Consider the following 16,318-nt stretch of genomic DNA (forward strand, 5'->3'; position numbering starts at 1 on the left):
GGCAGTGCTTGGTGAAGGCAGGCGCATTCTCCGGGTGTCTTCTTTGGGGCAGCAGTCACAATCGCCCTCTTTTCTCTTCCCCGCTTCTGAAGTTCAAGGTATCAAAATTTATTACTACAGTAGAGACCTAGAAAGGCACCCCTGCAATAACCTTAGGACGGATGACAAAACGTGTGGAGGAATGTGGGAAATAGCCTTCACACGTGAACACAGGTATTCCCAGAGGCAAAGGCAGCACGGTGTGACCATCCTGGGACCTTTCCAATGAATTCAGATATTTTAAGGATAAAGACAAAAGTCAGGAGGAAAGGCATGTTCCTAAGTGGTGTGCAGGAAAGAATGATGGGATATTCTGTGTCGTTCCGCGCTTCTCTTGTGTTGAGGAGCTGTTTTGGCTCCTTCATCTTTCAAAACACTCATTTGATTTTCTACATAACCAACCCACCTTTCAGCAGTCAACAGATTTTGAATATTTAAATTTGTACAGTTTCTTTTACTCCCAGAAACTTTTTAAATGCTCTAAGTGTATCTACTCAGGCTTTCCCCCCCTTTTCAGGTAATTTTCTTGTGTAATTCCATTAGTTCAATAGGAGCCACTTGTGCAACTAAGAAAAAAATAAGAAAAAGGAAAAATAAGGGTGCAGTGCCTCACACCTGTAATCCCAGCACTTTGGGAGGCCGAGGCAGGTGGATCACAAGTTAGAGACACCTGGCCAATATGGTAAAACCCGTCTCTACTAACAATACAAAAATAACTAGCTGGGCATGGTGGCGCGTGCCTATAGTCCCAGCTACTCGGGAGGCTGAAGCAGGAATGGCTTCAGCCCGGGAGGCGGAGGTTGCAGTGAGCCAAGGTCATGGCACTGCACTCCAGCGTGGGCAGCAGAGCAAGACTCCATCTCAAAAATAAAAATAAAATTTTAAAAATTAGATGGGTATGGTGGCAGGTACCTGTAATCTCAGCTACTCAGGAAGCTGAGGCAGGAGAATTGCTTAAACCTGGGAGGTGGAGGTTGCAGTGAGCCAAGATCGTGCCTCCACACTCCAGTCTGGGGAACAGAGTGAGACTCCATCTAAAAAAGAAAAAGAAAAAGTAAAAAAAAAGCTTTGTGAAAACAGGTGGTAGACTACGATGGCCCTTTGGCTGGAGTTTGCTGATGCCTTGTCAAGATGATAAATGCACCCTTAAACATCCTGTTTTCTTCCTCAGACTTTAGCCTTGCTGTCTGTCTGCCTGGTCTGCTCGTCTTGTTCCCCACCCCAGGCCAAGTGGCGTTGCCTTAGAGAGATAAAAGAGGTAGCTCTAAAGTCAGTACCCACCCCTTGCTTGGCTCCTCGAGGTGGTCTGGGAACAATACGGAAAGCAGGCGCTGCTGTCACTGGACTGACGAGTCTCGCTTAGCTGCCCAGGCAGAGTGCAGTGGTGTGATTTCGGCTCACCACAACCTCTGCCTCCCAGGCTCAAGCCATTCTCCTGCCTCAGCCTCCCGAGTAGCTGGGAATACAGGCACCCACCATCACACCCGGCTCATTTTTGTATTTTTAGTAGAGATGGGTATCACCATGTTGGCCAGGCTGGTCTTGAACTCCTGACCTCAGGTGTTCCATCCTCCTAGGCCTCCCAGAGTGCTAGGATTTACAGGCATGAGACACTGTGCCAGGCCAATATTCTTTATAAAGAAGATGTAGTAAACATAAAGCCTAGTGAACCAAATAATATAACAGGTAAATAAAATATTTAAGGCAAATACTCCTAATAATACTGTATGTATTAATAAAAATGTATGTATATTGGAAAATTTTTAAATGTCCCTTTAAGAATTTGACAAGTCAAGCAGTTAAAATATGAGCAAAGACTTATAGAATATGAGTGTTCTAACTGATAAGCTTGGTTTAATAGGTATGCTAGAATAATTTGGTTTAATAGATATAGTTTGAGACCAGCCTGGCCAACATGGTAAATCCCCATTTCTACTAAAAAATCACTTGTATTTTTAGTAGAGACGGGGCTTTACCATGTTGGCCAGGCTGGTCTCGAACTCTTGGCTTCAGTAATTCGCCCACCTCAGCCACCCAAAGTGCTGGGATTACAGGCATAAGCCACCATACCTAGCTTGATTACAGTAGTTTTTAACATGTAATAAGACAAGTCTCCTTTTAGTGCTCTTCATCTTCATAATTTGGTTGGTTATTCTGAAACATTTATGATTTATATTTCCCTTAAAAATCACTCCTTCCCTCTTCAAAAGACTGTTGAAGATATCATTGAAATTGCATTAAATGTATAAATTAATCTGGAAGAATTGATGGTTTTATGCTATCAGGCCTTCCATTCTATTTTTTCTTGTTTAGAACTGACTTTGGTAGCTGTGTCATGAATATTAAAATATATATACATAATAGACTAAAAAGGTCAGAGGCAGTGGCTCACGCCTGTAATCCCAGCACTTTGGGAGGCTGAGGTGAGTGGATCACAAGGTCAGGAGTTTGAGACCAGCCTGGCCAATATGGCCAATATTCAGTTGTAATTTTCAACTCCAGCATTTAGTTATTTTTAATATATAATTTGTTTCTTTATTGAAATTCTCTGTTAAGCATTGTTCTCATACTTTCCTTTAGTTCTTTAGTTGTGGTTTCCTTCAGTTCTTGAGCATATTTAGAACATCTGATTAAGGCCAGGCATGGTAGCTTACACCTGTAATCCTAGCACTTTGGGAGGCGGAGGTGGGTAGATCGTTTGAGCCCAGGAGTTTAAGACCAGCCTTGGCAACATAGTGGGACCCTGTCTCTACAAAAAATATATGTATATATATAATAATTAGCCAGGCATGGTGGTGTACATCTGTAGTCCCAACTGCTCAGGAGGTTGAGGTGGGAGGATTGCTTGAGCCCAGGAGGTAGAGGCTGTCAGGAGCTGTGATCGCACCACTGCACTCCAGCCTGGGCAACAGAGCAAGACCCTGTCTCAAAAAATAATTAAATTAAAATAAAATAACTGACTTAAAGTTTTTATCTAGTAAGTGCAATATATGGGCCTCCTCAGCGAAAGTTTCCATTAATGACATCTTTCGTGTGTATAGGCCGTACTTTATTTTTACACGTCTCATGATTTTTGTTGAAAACAGACATTTTAAATAATATAATGTGGCAACGCTGGAAATCAGATTCTCCTTTCCAGGGTTTGTTATCATTGCTATTTGTTTAATGAAATTCTTGACCTAATTCTATAAAGTCTGCTTATATTCCTTCTCACATGTGGCCACTGAAGTTTCTGATCATTTAGCTTACTGGCCAGCTAATGACTGGACAGATATTTCCTTAAATGCCTGGAACCAGAAAGTCTCCCAGTCTTTGCCAGGGAGTCTGTGTGAGTTTGGGGCATGCTTCAATGCTCAGCCAAACAGCTTCAAATCCTATCTTAATCTTTACTTTTTGCTTGCACAGTTTCAAGGCCAGTCAGAGGTGAGGGCTGAGGGGCTTCTCAAGTCTTCTTTGAGCATGTTCATAGCCCTGGGCACATGCGTGGCCGTTTAGAGTCCCAGGAATATATCAGAGCCCTTCCCAGCCCCCTAAGAATATCTCATTCCTCAATTTCTCCTTTTAAGTTTTTTAGTTACTTCATTGTTTGCCCTGTAATCGCTGCCTCAGACAGCTCTGATATTAAGCAATAGCTACTGGGCCAGGTGCTGTGGCTCATGCCTGTAACCCCAACACTTTGGGAGGCCGAGGCGGGTGGATCATGACATCAGGAGATCAAGACCATCCTGGCCAACATGGTGAAACCCCCTCTACAAAAAATACAAAAATTAGCCTGGCATGGTGGCACATGCCTGTAGTCCCAGCTCAGGAGGCTGAGGCAGGAGAATGGCTCGAACCCGGGAGGTAGAGGTTGCAGCGAGCTGAGATCGTGCCACTACACTCCAGCCTGGCAACAGAGTGAGACTCCATCTCAAAAAAAAAAAAAAAAAAATTAGCTGGGCGTGGTGGTGCGCACCTGTAATCCCAGCTGCTTGGGAGGCTGAGGCAGGAGAATCGGCTGAATGTAGGAGCCAGAGGTTGCACTAAGCCAAGATGATGCCACTGCACTCCAGCCTGGGCTACAGTGTGAGACTCTGTCTCAAAATAATAATAATAATAATAAATAGCTACTGATTATTTTTGACAAATTCCCTCAGGAAAAAGGCTTTTGGTACTGAGCACGTTCTATATCAGGACAAACAGAGAGAGCCTTGCCAAGTGGGGTTTTCCAGACCACTGACGAACAATTCAAATAGGACCATTCTCTGCGAAGGGGCTTTGAAAGGGTGCCATTCCCCGTTCTAACACCTCCAGTAGCTGGAAGGGTGCTGACTTTTACCATGTTTATAGCCTGTTAGTTCCCAAGGTTACCATGAAGCTGGGGAGAAGAGAATGGGAATAGCACAAGTTAATACCCAATTTATTTTTTTCCACATGGCTATTCATTGTCCAAATAGTATTTATTGCAAAATCTGTCTTCCCACCTGTCTCCCTCAATTTGCACAATGCTTACGATATATACTGTACTAAATTCTCGTAAGAATTAAGTTCTCCTTTTGGACTTCCTGGTTTGTTCTCTAAGTTTGTCTATCTGTTCATATGCCAGTACCATATTGTTTTAATTATGAAGGCTTTGAATTATATTAAAACAGCCAGTAAGAATATTACTCTTTCATTGTTTTCCTTTCGTGCAGTTTTCCTGCTTGTCCTTGCTTGTCTATTTCTCTGTACGAGCTTTCAGAATCAACTTCTGTGGTTAAAAAAAATATTGTTTGTGTTTTTATTTAATTTGCACTGAATTTATAAGTTAATTATATATGAAGACCTTGTCTTTACTAGAAAAAGAAAAAGGAAATAAATAAAAAAGAGATCACAGTAGGAATTAGAAACTATTTTAAACTGAGTAAGACAAAAATACTGCATATCAAAAGTTGTGGGAAGCAAAGACACGCTTAAAGAAAAATTTAAAACTTTAAATGAACATACAAATGCTCCTGGATTATAAGGTTACATTCTCATAAACTCATCATAAGTTGAAAATATTGTAAGTAAAAAATACATTTAATACACCTAAACTACTGAACATCATAGCTTAGCCTGGCCTGTTTTATGCGTGTTTGGAACACTTACATTAGCCTACAATTGGGCAAAATCACCCGGCAGCAGAACACAGCGTAGAATAACCCGTGTTTACCCTCAGGATTATGTGGCTGACGAAGCTGCAGTTTACTGCCACTGCCCAGCCTCACAAGAGTATCGTAGGGCATGTTTCCAGCCTGGGAAAAGACCAAATTCAAAATTTGAAGCACAGTTTCTACTGAATGCATATTGCTTTTCACCCTTGTAAGGTTGAAAAATCGTAAGTAAAACCATTGTAAGTTGGGAACCCTCTGTATTAGAAAAGAAAAAAGACTGAAAAACCAAAATGTTAAGCGTTCATCTCGAGATGTCAACAGCAGAACAACAAATTGAACGCAAAGAAAGTAGAAAGAAGAAAGTAAAAAAGCGGAAACTAAATGAAATTTAGAAAACCAACATATCCTAGAGTATCAATAAACTAAATGGTTATGTCTTTGAAAGAATGAGGCCAGGCATGATGACGCATTGCCTGTAATAACAGCACTTCGGGAGGCCACAGCAAGAGGATTGCTTGAGGTCAGGAGCTTGAGGCCAGCCTGGGCAACTTAGTGAGACCCACCTCTCTACAAAAATTAAAAAATTAGCTGGACATGGTGGTGAGTGCCTGTAGTCCCATCTACTCAGGTGGCTGACGCAGGAGGATCACCTGAGCCCAGGAAGTTGAGGCTGTAGTAAGCCATGATCATGCCACTATACTCTAGGCTGGACAGCAGAACAAGACCTTGTCTCAAACAAAAAAAGAAAGAATGGAAGGGACTGATAAATCCCAAGCAAGATTGACAAGAAAGATAGAAATACAGAAAAAAACATAAATAATGAATGGCAGCAATGAAAATGGAAATCTCACCATAGATTTCACAGACATTAAAAAGATAAGAAAAAAAGACGTGAACAGCTTTATACCAATAAACTTGAAAAATTAAACCAAGTGGGCCAGGCGCGGTGGCTCACATCTGTAATCCCAGCACTTTGGGAAGCACTCAAGGCGGGTCACCTGAGGTCGGGAGTTTGAGACCAGCCTGACCAACAGGGAGAAATCCCATCTCTACTAAAAATACAAAATTATTCGGGTGTGGTGATGCATGCCTGCAATCCCAGCTACTCAGGAGGCTGAGGCAGGAGAATCACTTGACCCGGGAGGCAGAGGTTGTGGTGAGCTGAGATGGTGCCATTGCACTCCAGCCTAGGCAACAAGAGTGAAACTCTGTCTAAAAAAACAAAACAAAACAAAACAAAACAAAAGCTAAATTAAATGTACAAATTCCTTGGAAAACACAAGTTAGTAAAAGTGACATAAGAAATAGAAAATCTGAATAGTCATATAACTATAAAACACATTTAATGCATAATTTAAAGTCAATTGACAAAGAAAACTGCAGGCCTAGATAACTTTACTAGCAAATTCTGCCAAACACCTAAGGAAGAAACAGTGCTGATCTTGAAAATTCTTCCAGAGAGGTTTAACAGCTCGGAAACGGAAGTCTCTTTCTTTTTCGTCCTCTTTCCCGGTTGCTGCTCACTGTCCGGGTCCGCGCCTGCTCCCAGCTCATCTTGTCACCATGCCTCAGAAAATCGAGGAAATCAAGGACTTTCTGCTCACAGCCCGACAAAAGGATGCCAAATCTGTCAAGATCAAGAAAAATAAGGACAAGGTGAAGTTTAAAGTTTGATGCAGCAGATACCTTTACACCCTGGTCATCACTGACAGAGAGAAGGCAGAGAAACTGAAGCAGTCCCTGCCCCCTGGTTTGGCCATAAAGGAACTGAAATGAACCAGACACACTGATGTGCACTGCATTAAAATATTGAAAATAAAAAAAAAAAAGAAAATTATTCCAGAGAATAAAATAAGAGATATTATTTCCCAACTTATTTTGTGAAGCCAGCAAGAATTTTACAACATCTACCTGAACATTTGGTGAAAGGAAAATTATAGGTCAATCCCAATCATGAATATAAGTGCAAAAATTCTAAGCAAAATATTTCCAAGCCGATTTGTGAATGACCAAGTTGGATTTCTTCTAGGAATGCAAAGTTGGTTTAAACATCTGAAAATTAATCAACATAACTTATCACATCAACAGCATAAAGGATACAAGCCATATTAAGATCTCAATACATAGAGGGAAGAGAGTTGTTTTGATAAAATTTAACATTCATTCATGAGTCTTTTTTTTTTTTTTTTTTTAAAACATAATTTGCATAATTTCAGAGTATTCTATTGTATGAATATGCATACTTTATTTCTTATATTAATGTCTTATTGATTGATTTGGAGAGACAGGGTCTCACTATCTTCCCCAAGCTGGTCTCAAACTCCCAGCCTCAAGCAATTCTCCTGCCTTGGCCTCCCAAACTGCTGGGTGTGAACTACTGTACCTGGCACCTTTCATGACTCTTAGCAAACCAGGGTTGGAAAATAACTTCCTTAACTTCAGAAGGGCATCTTAATAAAACCTATAGTAATTTTGGTATTTAATGGTAAAATGTTGAAAACGTTCCCTTTGAGATCAGGAACAAAATAAAGATGCTTGTTATCACCAATTTTGTTTAACATTGTGTTGGCTTCATGCAGTAGACAAGAAATCATTGAAAATAAAGAAAAAAAACTGTCATTATTTGCATATAATACATGATGTATGGAAAATTCAACACAGTAAAATCCATAAAGAAAAGCAAGGTAAGTTTTTTTGTTTTGAGATGGAGTTTCGCTCTTGTTGCCCAGGCTGGAGTGCAATGGCCCTATCTCGGCTCACTGCAGCCTCTGCCTCAAGGGTTCAGTCAATTCTTCTGTTTCAGCCTCCCAAGTAGCTGGGATTACAGGTGTGTGCCACCACGCCTGACTAATTTTGTACTTTTTAGTAGAGACGGGGTTTTTCCATGTTGGTCAAGCTGGTCTCGAACTCCTGACCTCAAGTGGTCCACTCGCCTTCGCCTCCCAAAATGCTGGAATTACAGGTGTGAGCCACTGTACCCTGTCCAGTTTTAAATAAGTTTAGTAAGGTATTAGAAACGAGCTCAAAATACCATTCCATTTCTATGTTTTAAGAAAAAACATGAAATAAAATAGTTGCCATATACAATAGCATAAAAATATAAAATACCTAAGAATAAATCTAATGAAATATGTTACAAAGTAAATCTAGAAGAATGGGGAGATACTGTCGATGGGAAGTTATCTTAATTTGGGGTCCTAAATTTTGACTGGGAAGACACAGGATCAGTGAGGATAGGATAAGTAACGCTGCAATAACAATATAACTCCAAACTGCAGTGCCTTCAGGCAACAATGCTGATGTCCCACTCCTGGGTCCACCTACTGCACAGCATGTATCTTCCTCCTTCCGGGACCCAGGATGAGAGAACAACCCCTCACCTGGAGCATGGCTGGTCACTCTGGCAGGAAGAAACAGAGTAAGGCGAGCCACATGTTGGCTCAGAAAACGTCACCCAGGAGTGACAGAGCAAGTCTCATGGCCAAGCTTAACTTCAACAATAGTTGGCAAGTACAATCCTCCCATGCTTAGGAAGAATGAGGAGCCAGGAATGGGTGGTGACCAGAACTAATGGCCTCCACAGACCTAGTCGGCCAGCCATCTTGGGTGGCAGTGCAACCTTGTCCAAGCAGGCTTTGGCAAGAAGAATGTTGGCACCGATTCAGCACCTGATCGGGGTCCCAGGAGTAGGGACAAGTCAGAAGCTTGAACTAGACTAGCCCATGGCTAGGGATAAAGAGCGAGGGCAGTATTTTTCCTCACTCCCCCTTTCTCCATGCCTGTCCTTCCTCATCCTCACTGCCTCTGCTTCTCCTCACTTCTCATCCTCCTCTTTCCCAGCCCTCATGGATTTAAGGCTCTGAAGTGATGTATACCTGTTTTTACTTAGTATTGCCTTTGGAAGCCTCTATACCTCAAACCACCACCAAGAGCCAGGTGCAGTGGCTCAGCCTGTAATCTCAGCACTTTGGGAGGCCAAGGTGGGCGGATCACTTGAGGTCAGGAGTTCGAGACCAGCCTAGCTAACATGGTGAAACCTCGTCTCTACTAAAAACACAAAACACTAGCCGGGTGTCGTAGCAGACGCCTGTAATCCCAGCTACTCAGGAGGCTGAGGCAGAAGAATCGCTTGAACCTGTGGGGCGGAGGTTACAATGAGCTGAGATTGCACCACTTCACTCCGGCCTAGGTGAAAGAGCAAAACTCTGCCTCAAAATATATATATATATATATATTATTATACCTGTTAAAGGAAAAACCTTTACTTATATATATTTTTTGAGGTGTAGTTGTTGCCCAGGCTGGAGTGCAGAGGCAGGATCTCAGCTCACTACAACCTCTGCCTCCTGGACTCAAGTGATTCTCCTGCCTCAGCCTCCCGAGTAGCTGAGACTACAGGCACCCACCATGTCTGGCTAATTTCTGTAGTTTTAGTAGAGACAGGGTTTCACCATCTTGGCCAGGCTGGTCTTGAACTCCTGACCTCAACTGATCTGCCGGCCTTGGCCTCCCTAAGTGCTGGATTACAGGTGTGAGCCACCATGCCCAGCCAAGCAAAACTTTAGATGAATTAATTTTAACAGCGTTTAATGGACCAAAGAATGGTTTGTGAATTGGGCAGCCGTCAGAACCAGAAGGAGTTCAGAGAAGTCTACTTCGCAACGTGGTCAGGGAGCATTTACGTACAGAAAATAGAACTGAGAGACAGAAACAGCTTGACTGGTTACAGCTCTGAGTTGGCCTTGTTTGAACGTGGTTGGATCTGTTGGCAGCCTGAGATTGGCAGAAGCGTGGCTGCTGTGATTGGCTGAGACTCTGCCAATCGTTACACAAAATATTTACTCATAAGTTAGGCTTTTGGTTTGTTAGCATACTAAGTTAGGTTGCAGTGCATTATGGGCTCAAGGTACAGACACATCCTCTGGCTAAATTTAGTTTAATTTAACATATTACTGCCGCTGAATTTCAGCTAAGATTTTGCAAGTCACTCAGGGTATCTTTATAGGCAAATGGAAAAATGTGACTGGTTAATCGTAAAATCATGTGAGGTCGAGGGAGGCAGTACACCTGCAAAGAGGAATGATTAAGGAACTAGTGTCAGCTTTCAAAGCAGGTGTTTGGTGGTGTGCCCTTAAATATTCAATTCAGAACACAATAAAGTGATGCTTCAGATTAAGAAGAAAAAAAGACTCAATTTTGTGAACACTTTGGGGAAAAAAGTACAGTTAGAACTTCACCATAGTATCATATTCCAAAATGAATTCCTTAGCAATTAAGGAGTTAAATGTGAAACACGAGTTGAGGTCTATAAGAAGACAGGGGTACACATAGGGACACAGAAACAATTTTAAATCGTGTAAGCCTTTTTGATTCCTCTTCCACTTAGTAACTATTAATAGTTCGGGATGGGGAGTTGGGAATCACTGTGTCCCCTTAGCGGCTCTCACACCCTGAGTGAGTGTCATGGAGTTAGCATCTTGCTGAGCCGAGTGTGATTCTAACATTAAAAGACAGATCATGGCTGGGCGCAGTGGCTCACGCCTATAATCCCAGCACTTTGAGAGGCCAAGGCGGCGGATCACCTGAGGTCAGGAGTTCGAGACCAGCCTGACCAATATGTAGAAACTCCGTCTCTACTGAAAATACAAAATTAGCTGGGCGTGGTAACACATGCCTGTAATCCCAGCTACTCCAGAGGCTGAGACAGGAGAATTGCTTGAATCTGGGAGGCGGAGTTTGCAGTGAGCTGAGACGGCGCCATTGTACTCCAGCCTGGGCAACAGGAATGAACCTCCGTCTCAAATAGAAAAAGACAGATTACATTTCACACAATGTGGCCTCAGTGCAAGCCACCCACCCACTTACCCCAGAGCCTAACCAAGAAACCATGATCCATTTCAGTAACTGACGAAAAACTGGCCATGTTGTACCAAACACCAGACAGTGTCCAGCAGCAGTAGGGCCCTTCTGTGTATGGTTTCAGCTCACCTTTTGGCTAAAAATCCTAAGGGATGCAGCACCTGGTATCTGGCTGGCATTCCCACTCCTCCCACTCTTCCCTAGCAGCCCTCCTCTCCCCTATTCTGCTCTACTTTTTTTTCCTCAATATTATTTGTCACTTCCTAACCATGTTGTATAATTTACTTATTAGGTTTATTGTTTATTATCTGCTCCGCCTGCAGTTCAGAACATGTCACCCCAAAATACACCACTTTGGCATATTGATTATTTTGAGCAAAAGGAAATTGAGAATCAGCCATTGCAGAAAAAGCTCTTTACTGCCCACTCCACTCAGTTCACTAAGCTGCCTAAAATAAAGCAGACATTTCCCTTTTAGTAAAGGAAATTAACTTTTTTTTTTTCTGAGATGGAGTCTTACTCTGTTGCCCAGGCTAGAGTGTAGTGGTGAGATCTTGACTCACTGCAACCCCCACCTCCCAGGTTCAAGTGATTCTCCTGGTTCAGCCTCCCAGGTAGCTGGGAGAAGCTGGGATTACAGGTGCCTGCTGCCATGTCCTGCTAATTTTTGCATTTTTAGCAGAGAAGGGGTTTCTTCATGTTGGACAGGCTGGTCTCAAACTCCTGACCTCAGGTGATCCACCTGCCTCATCCTACCAAAGTGCAGGGATTACAGGCATGAGCCACCACACCTGGTGAAATTAACTTTTATAAAGGAAAAAAAATTTTTTTTGAGACAGAGTCTCTCCCTGTCCCCTAAGCTAGAGTGCAGTGGCATGATCTCTGCTCACTGCAACCTTTGCCTCCTGGGTGCAAGCAATTTTCCTGCCTCAGCCTCCTGAGTAGCTGGGATTACAGGCGGCTGCCACCATGCTGGTCTCCAACTCCTGACCTCATGTGATCTACCTGCCTCAGCCTCCGAAAGTGCTTGGATTACAGGCGTGAGCCACCGTGTTTGGCCCTGGCTACCTTCTTGAATTTCATATTTCTGTGGGACTCCTTTATCTGTATATCTAATTAAAATGGTTTTTCTGGGCCAGGCCTGGTGGCTAATGCCTATAATCGCAACACTTTGGGAGGCCAAGGTGGGTGGAGCACTAGGTCAGGAGTTTGAGGCCAGCCTGGCCAATATGGTGAAACCTGGTCTCTACTAAAAATACAAAAATTAGGTGTGGTGGCACACACCTGTAGTCCCGGCTACTCGTCAGGCTGAGGCAGGAGAATTGCTTGAACCTGGGAGGCGGAGGTTGCCGTGAGTCAAGATTATGCGACTTACTCCAGCCTGGGTGACAGAGCAAGACTACATCTCAAAAAAAACAATTGTTTTACTCCTGTCAATCTAACTTATATCAATTTAATTCATAGACCAGACAAAAAAACCTAGAATGGTAGAAGAAGCAATTTTTCCTCCCCTACATCTCACCCCCAGCAAACTGTAAGCTCCAGAAGAATAGGTAATTATCTGTTTTGTTCACTGATAGACCCAAAGCACCTAGAACAGAACCTGGCACCTGGATGGTGCTTTATAAATATTTGTTACGTTAATGCACCTTGGGCTAGGGAAAGCCTTTCCAAGCTTAATATCGGAGAAAGAAAACACAAAATAATATACTGGTAAGTTTGCCTATGTAAAAGAATAAAATTTCCAAACTACAACCACAAAACAGAAACAACTGAATCTCTAACAATAAGAGATCAATAAAATAAATGATTGCATATCGATACAATAAACACACATACAGGAGCTAGAAAGATTTAGGCAGATAGTGAGGGCAAAGAGTCCTCAGCAAGGTTTCTCTTTTAACAAAAAGCAGCCCCCAAATCATTTCTCTTCCAACAAAGAGCAGCCCGAAAAATCAAGCTGCAGATACAGACAAGCAAGCTGGAAGCTTGCACGGGTGAATGCCGGCAGCTGTGCCTGTAGAATAGGACTGCCTGAGGGCCTGACATGTTCAACGTGCAGGCTCCATCCTCCCTTTTCTTTGTCACCATGTGTACAACAGAAAAGCAGGCGATATGGCGCTGGCCAGGTAGAGAACCACCCGCATAACAAAAGGGGAGGGTGGGGCGGCCAGCTTCTTCAGGTGCTCTGCAAACAGCACACCTAGTCCTAACCAGTTCTTCTGCACTATGCAAATGACACACCTGGTCCGACCAATCTTTTGTGCCCTATGTAAATCAGACAGCGCCTCCTCAAGCTCATCTATAAAACCTTCTGCGTTTCACGACGGAAGCCGCCACCCATTTTCTCTGGAACCCTTCTCTGCGCAGAGAGGTCTTCCTTTTCTCCTATTAAACTGCTGGTTTGTGTCGGCATCCTAGTTTTCCTCGGCCCAGGTACAACGAACCTCCGTTATTACCCCAGACAACGTTGCGCGCTCCAACATGTGGTGCTTTTTTTGAGATGGAGTTTCGCTCTTGTTGCCCTGGCCGGAGGGCAATGGCGGGATCTCGACTCACTGCAACCTCCACCTGCCGAATTCAAGAGATTGTCCTGCCTCAGCCTCTGGAGTAGCTGGGACTGCAGGCGCCCACCACCCACCCAGCTGATTTTTGTATTTTTAGAAGACACGGGGTTTCACTATGTTTTTCAGGCTGGTCTTGAACTCCTGACCTCAGGTAACCCACCGGCCTCGGCCTCCCAAAGTGCTGAGATTAGAAGTGTGAGCCACCACGCCCGGCCATGTCTTGCCTTTTAAAATGGTTTTTAAAATTAATATGTACCATTGTCAGAGGCGTTTGAACCAGAGCGACTCCCTCTGTAGCCCAGGCTGGAGTGCAGTGGCATGATCTCTGCTCACTACAACCTCCGCCTCACGGGTCCTGGTTCAAACAATTCTCCTGCCTTAGCCTCCGGAGTAGCTGGAATTACAAGCACACCCCATCATCCCAGCTAATTTTTGTATTTTTAGTAGAGATGGGGTTTCACCATGTTGGCCAGGCTGGTCTCAAACTCCTGACCTCGTGATCCGCCTGCCTCAGCCTCCCAAAGTGCTGGGATTACAGGAGTGAGCCACCGTGCCCAGCCACAATTCCATCTTGAATAGGGGCTGGGTAAAATAAGGCTGAGACCTACTGGGCTGCATTCCCAGAAGGTTAGGCATTCTTAGTCACAGGATGAGAGAGAAGGTCAGAACAAGATACAGGTCACAAGGACCCTACTGTTAAAACAGTTTGCAGTAAAGAAACCAACCAAAATCCACCAAAACTAAGATGAGAATGAAAGTGACCTGATCATCCTCAATGCTCATTATACACTATTTATAATACATTAGCATGCCAAGAGACTCCCACCAGTGCCACGATAGTTCACAAATGTCATCGCAATGTCACGAAGTTATCCTATACGGTCTAAAAAGGAGAGGAACACTCAATTCCAGGAATTGTCCACCCCTTTCCTGGAATATTCATGAATAATCTGCCCTTCGTTTTGCATATAATCAGGAAAAGACCATAAAAGTGGACAGCCAGCAGCTCTTGGGGCTGCTCTGCCTTTGGAGTGGCCATTCTTTCATTCCCTTACTTTCTTAATAAACTTGCTTTCACTTTACTCTATGGACTCACCTCGAATTCTTGCTTGCTTGAGGGCCAAGAACCCTCTCTTGGAATTTGGATCAGGACCCTTTCCAGTAACACTGTCATGATGAAGTGTGTGATACATTCTAAAAAGAAAGAACAGGTTCTAAAATGTTGATCTAGTGTTTGTTTAAAGAGGCGTAGAAAAACTCTTAAGATTTTTTCCCAAGGGTGAACTGTCAGTAGATAAATTGTTGAAATGATAATTACCAGTACCAAATTATTTATTAATGTTGCCTGTAGGCATTCAGGAGATAGTACAGAAGTCCTGCCCAATAATCCAGAAATCCCTTTATATTTTCACTGATTGTCATAATTACTGCTGTTTTGCATTTTATTAGGATGGCTTTTATTTTAAAAGTTTCCTATAATACATGAAGACTGGTGTATGTATCTACATTCTCTTTTTATTTATTTATTTATTTTTTTAAAAGCCTACGGCGGCCGGGCATAGAGGACATGCATCCTCTCCCTGGAGGAAATCTCCCATCGTGATCCCTTTGCCGTCCAGGCTCTGAGCTGAAGCGGTGGCCATGAGAGGGACTCCTTCCTTAGCGCAGATGCTCCCTGCTCCCTGCTCCGTGCATTGATCTCGCAAGGGTCAGAGGTTGAAGGAGCAGGGCCAAGGTCATGCTGTCCCTGGAAACTGGATCACATGCTTGCCATAAAGCACACTGCCCACAAGAGCCAGGCCAGAGGTGACCTCTCCAGCAGCAAATCCATCAGGAGAAAATGGACAGGCAGACCAGCCAGAAGATGGACAGAGCATTGCTAAGGGGCCAGAGATAGTTGGACGTTGACAAGGAAAAGGAAGTTGAAAAAACCCAGCCTGGCTTGGTGGCTCACACCTGTAATCCCAGCACTTTGGGAGGCCAAGGCGGGCGGATCACGACATCAAGAGATCAAGACCATCTTGGCCAAGATGGTGAAACCCCGTTTCTACTAAAAATACAAAAATGAGCTGGGCATGGTGGCACGTGCTTGTAGTCCCAGCTACTCGGGAGGTCTGAGGTGGAAGGATCACTTGAACCTGGGAGGCATAGGTTTCAGTGAGCTGAGACTGCACCACTGTGCTCCAGCCTGGAGACAGAGCAAGACTCTGTCTCAAAAAAAAAAAAAAAAAAAAGCCTACAGCACCCAGTAGTCCCAGGCGGTCTCCCATCCAAGTACTAAACAGGCCCAACCCTGCTTAGCTTCCGAGATCATACAAGATCTGGGCACGTTCAGGGTGGTATGGCCATAGGCTACATTCTCCTTTCTCAACCAGCATATTGTAAATACTTAATAAATATTTTTAACCCTAAAGAAAATACAAACACCACAAAAAAAAAAGTATAAAAAAGTATCTAGACTGGGCACATTGGCTCATGCCTGTAATCCCAGCACTTTGAGAGGCCGAGGTGGGCAGATCACAAGGTCAGGAGATCAAGACCATCCCAGCTAACATGGTGAAACTCCATCTCTACTAAAAATACAAAAAATTAGCTGAACATGGTGGCATGTGCCTGTAGTTCCAGCTACTCCAGAGGCTGCAGCAGAATTGCTTGAACCCAGAGGCAGAGGTTGCATTGAGCCGAGATCCAGCCACTGCACTCCAGCCTGGCGACAGAACTAGACTCTGTCTCAAAAAA

General features: G+C 43.6%; 2 pseudogenes; one reads left to right on the plus strand and one right to left on the minus strand.

Annotated features, from left to right (window-relative positions):
• The first annotated feature begins 6,651 nt into the window (after positions 1-6,651).
• LOC108313616 lies at positions 6,652-6,936 on the plus strand (annotated as a pseudogene).
• Positions 6,937-15,812: 8,876 nt separating this feature from the next.
• On the minus strand, positions 15,813-15,932 carry LOC119473213 (annotated as a pseudogene).
• Between the last annotated feature and the right edge of the window lie 386 nt (positions 15,933-16,318).

The sequence above is a fragment of the Cebus imitator genome, unplaced genomic scaffold, assembly GCF_001604975.1.
Source record: "Cebus imitator isolate Cc_AM_T3 unplaced genomic scaffold, Cebus_imitator-1.0 Scaffold140, whole genome shotgun sequence".
Taxonomy (NCBI): domain Eukaryota; kingdom Metazoa; phylum Chordata; class Mammalia; order Primates; family Cebidae; genus Cebus; species Cebus imitator.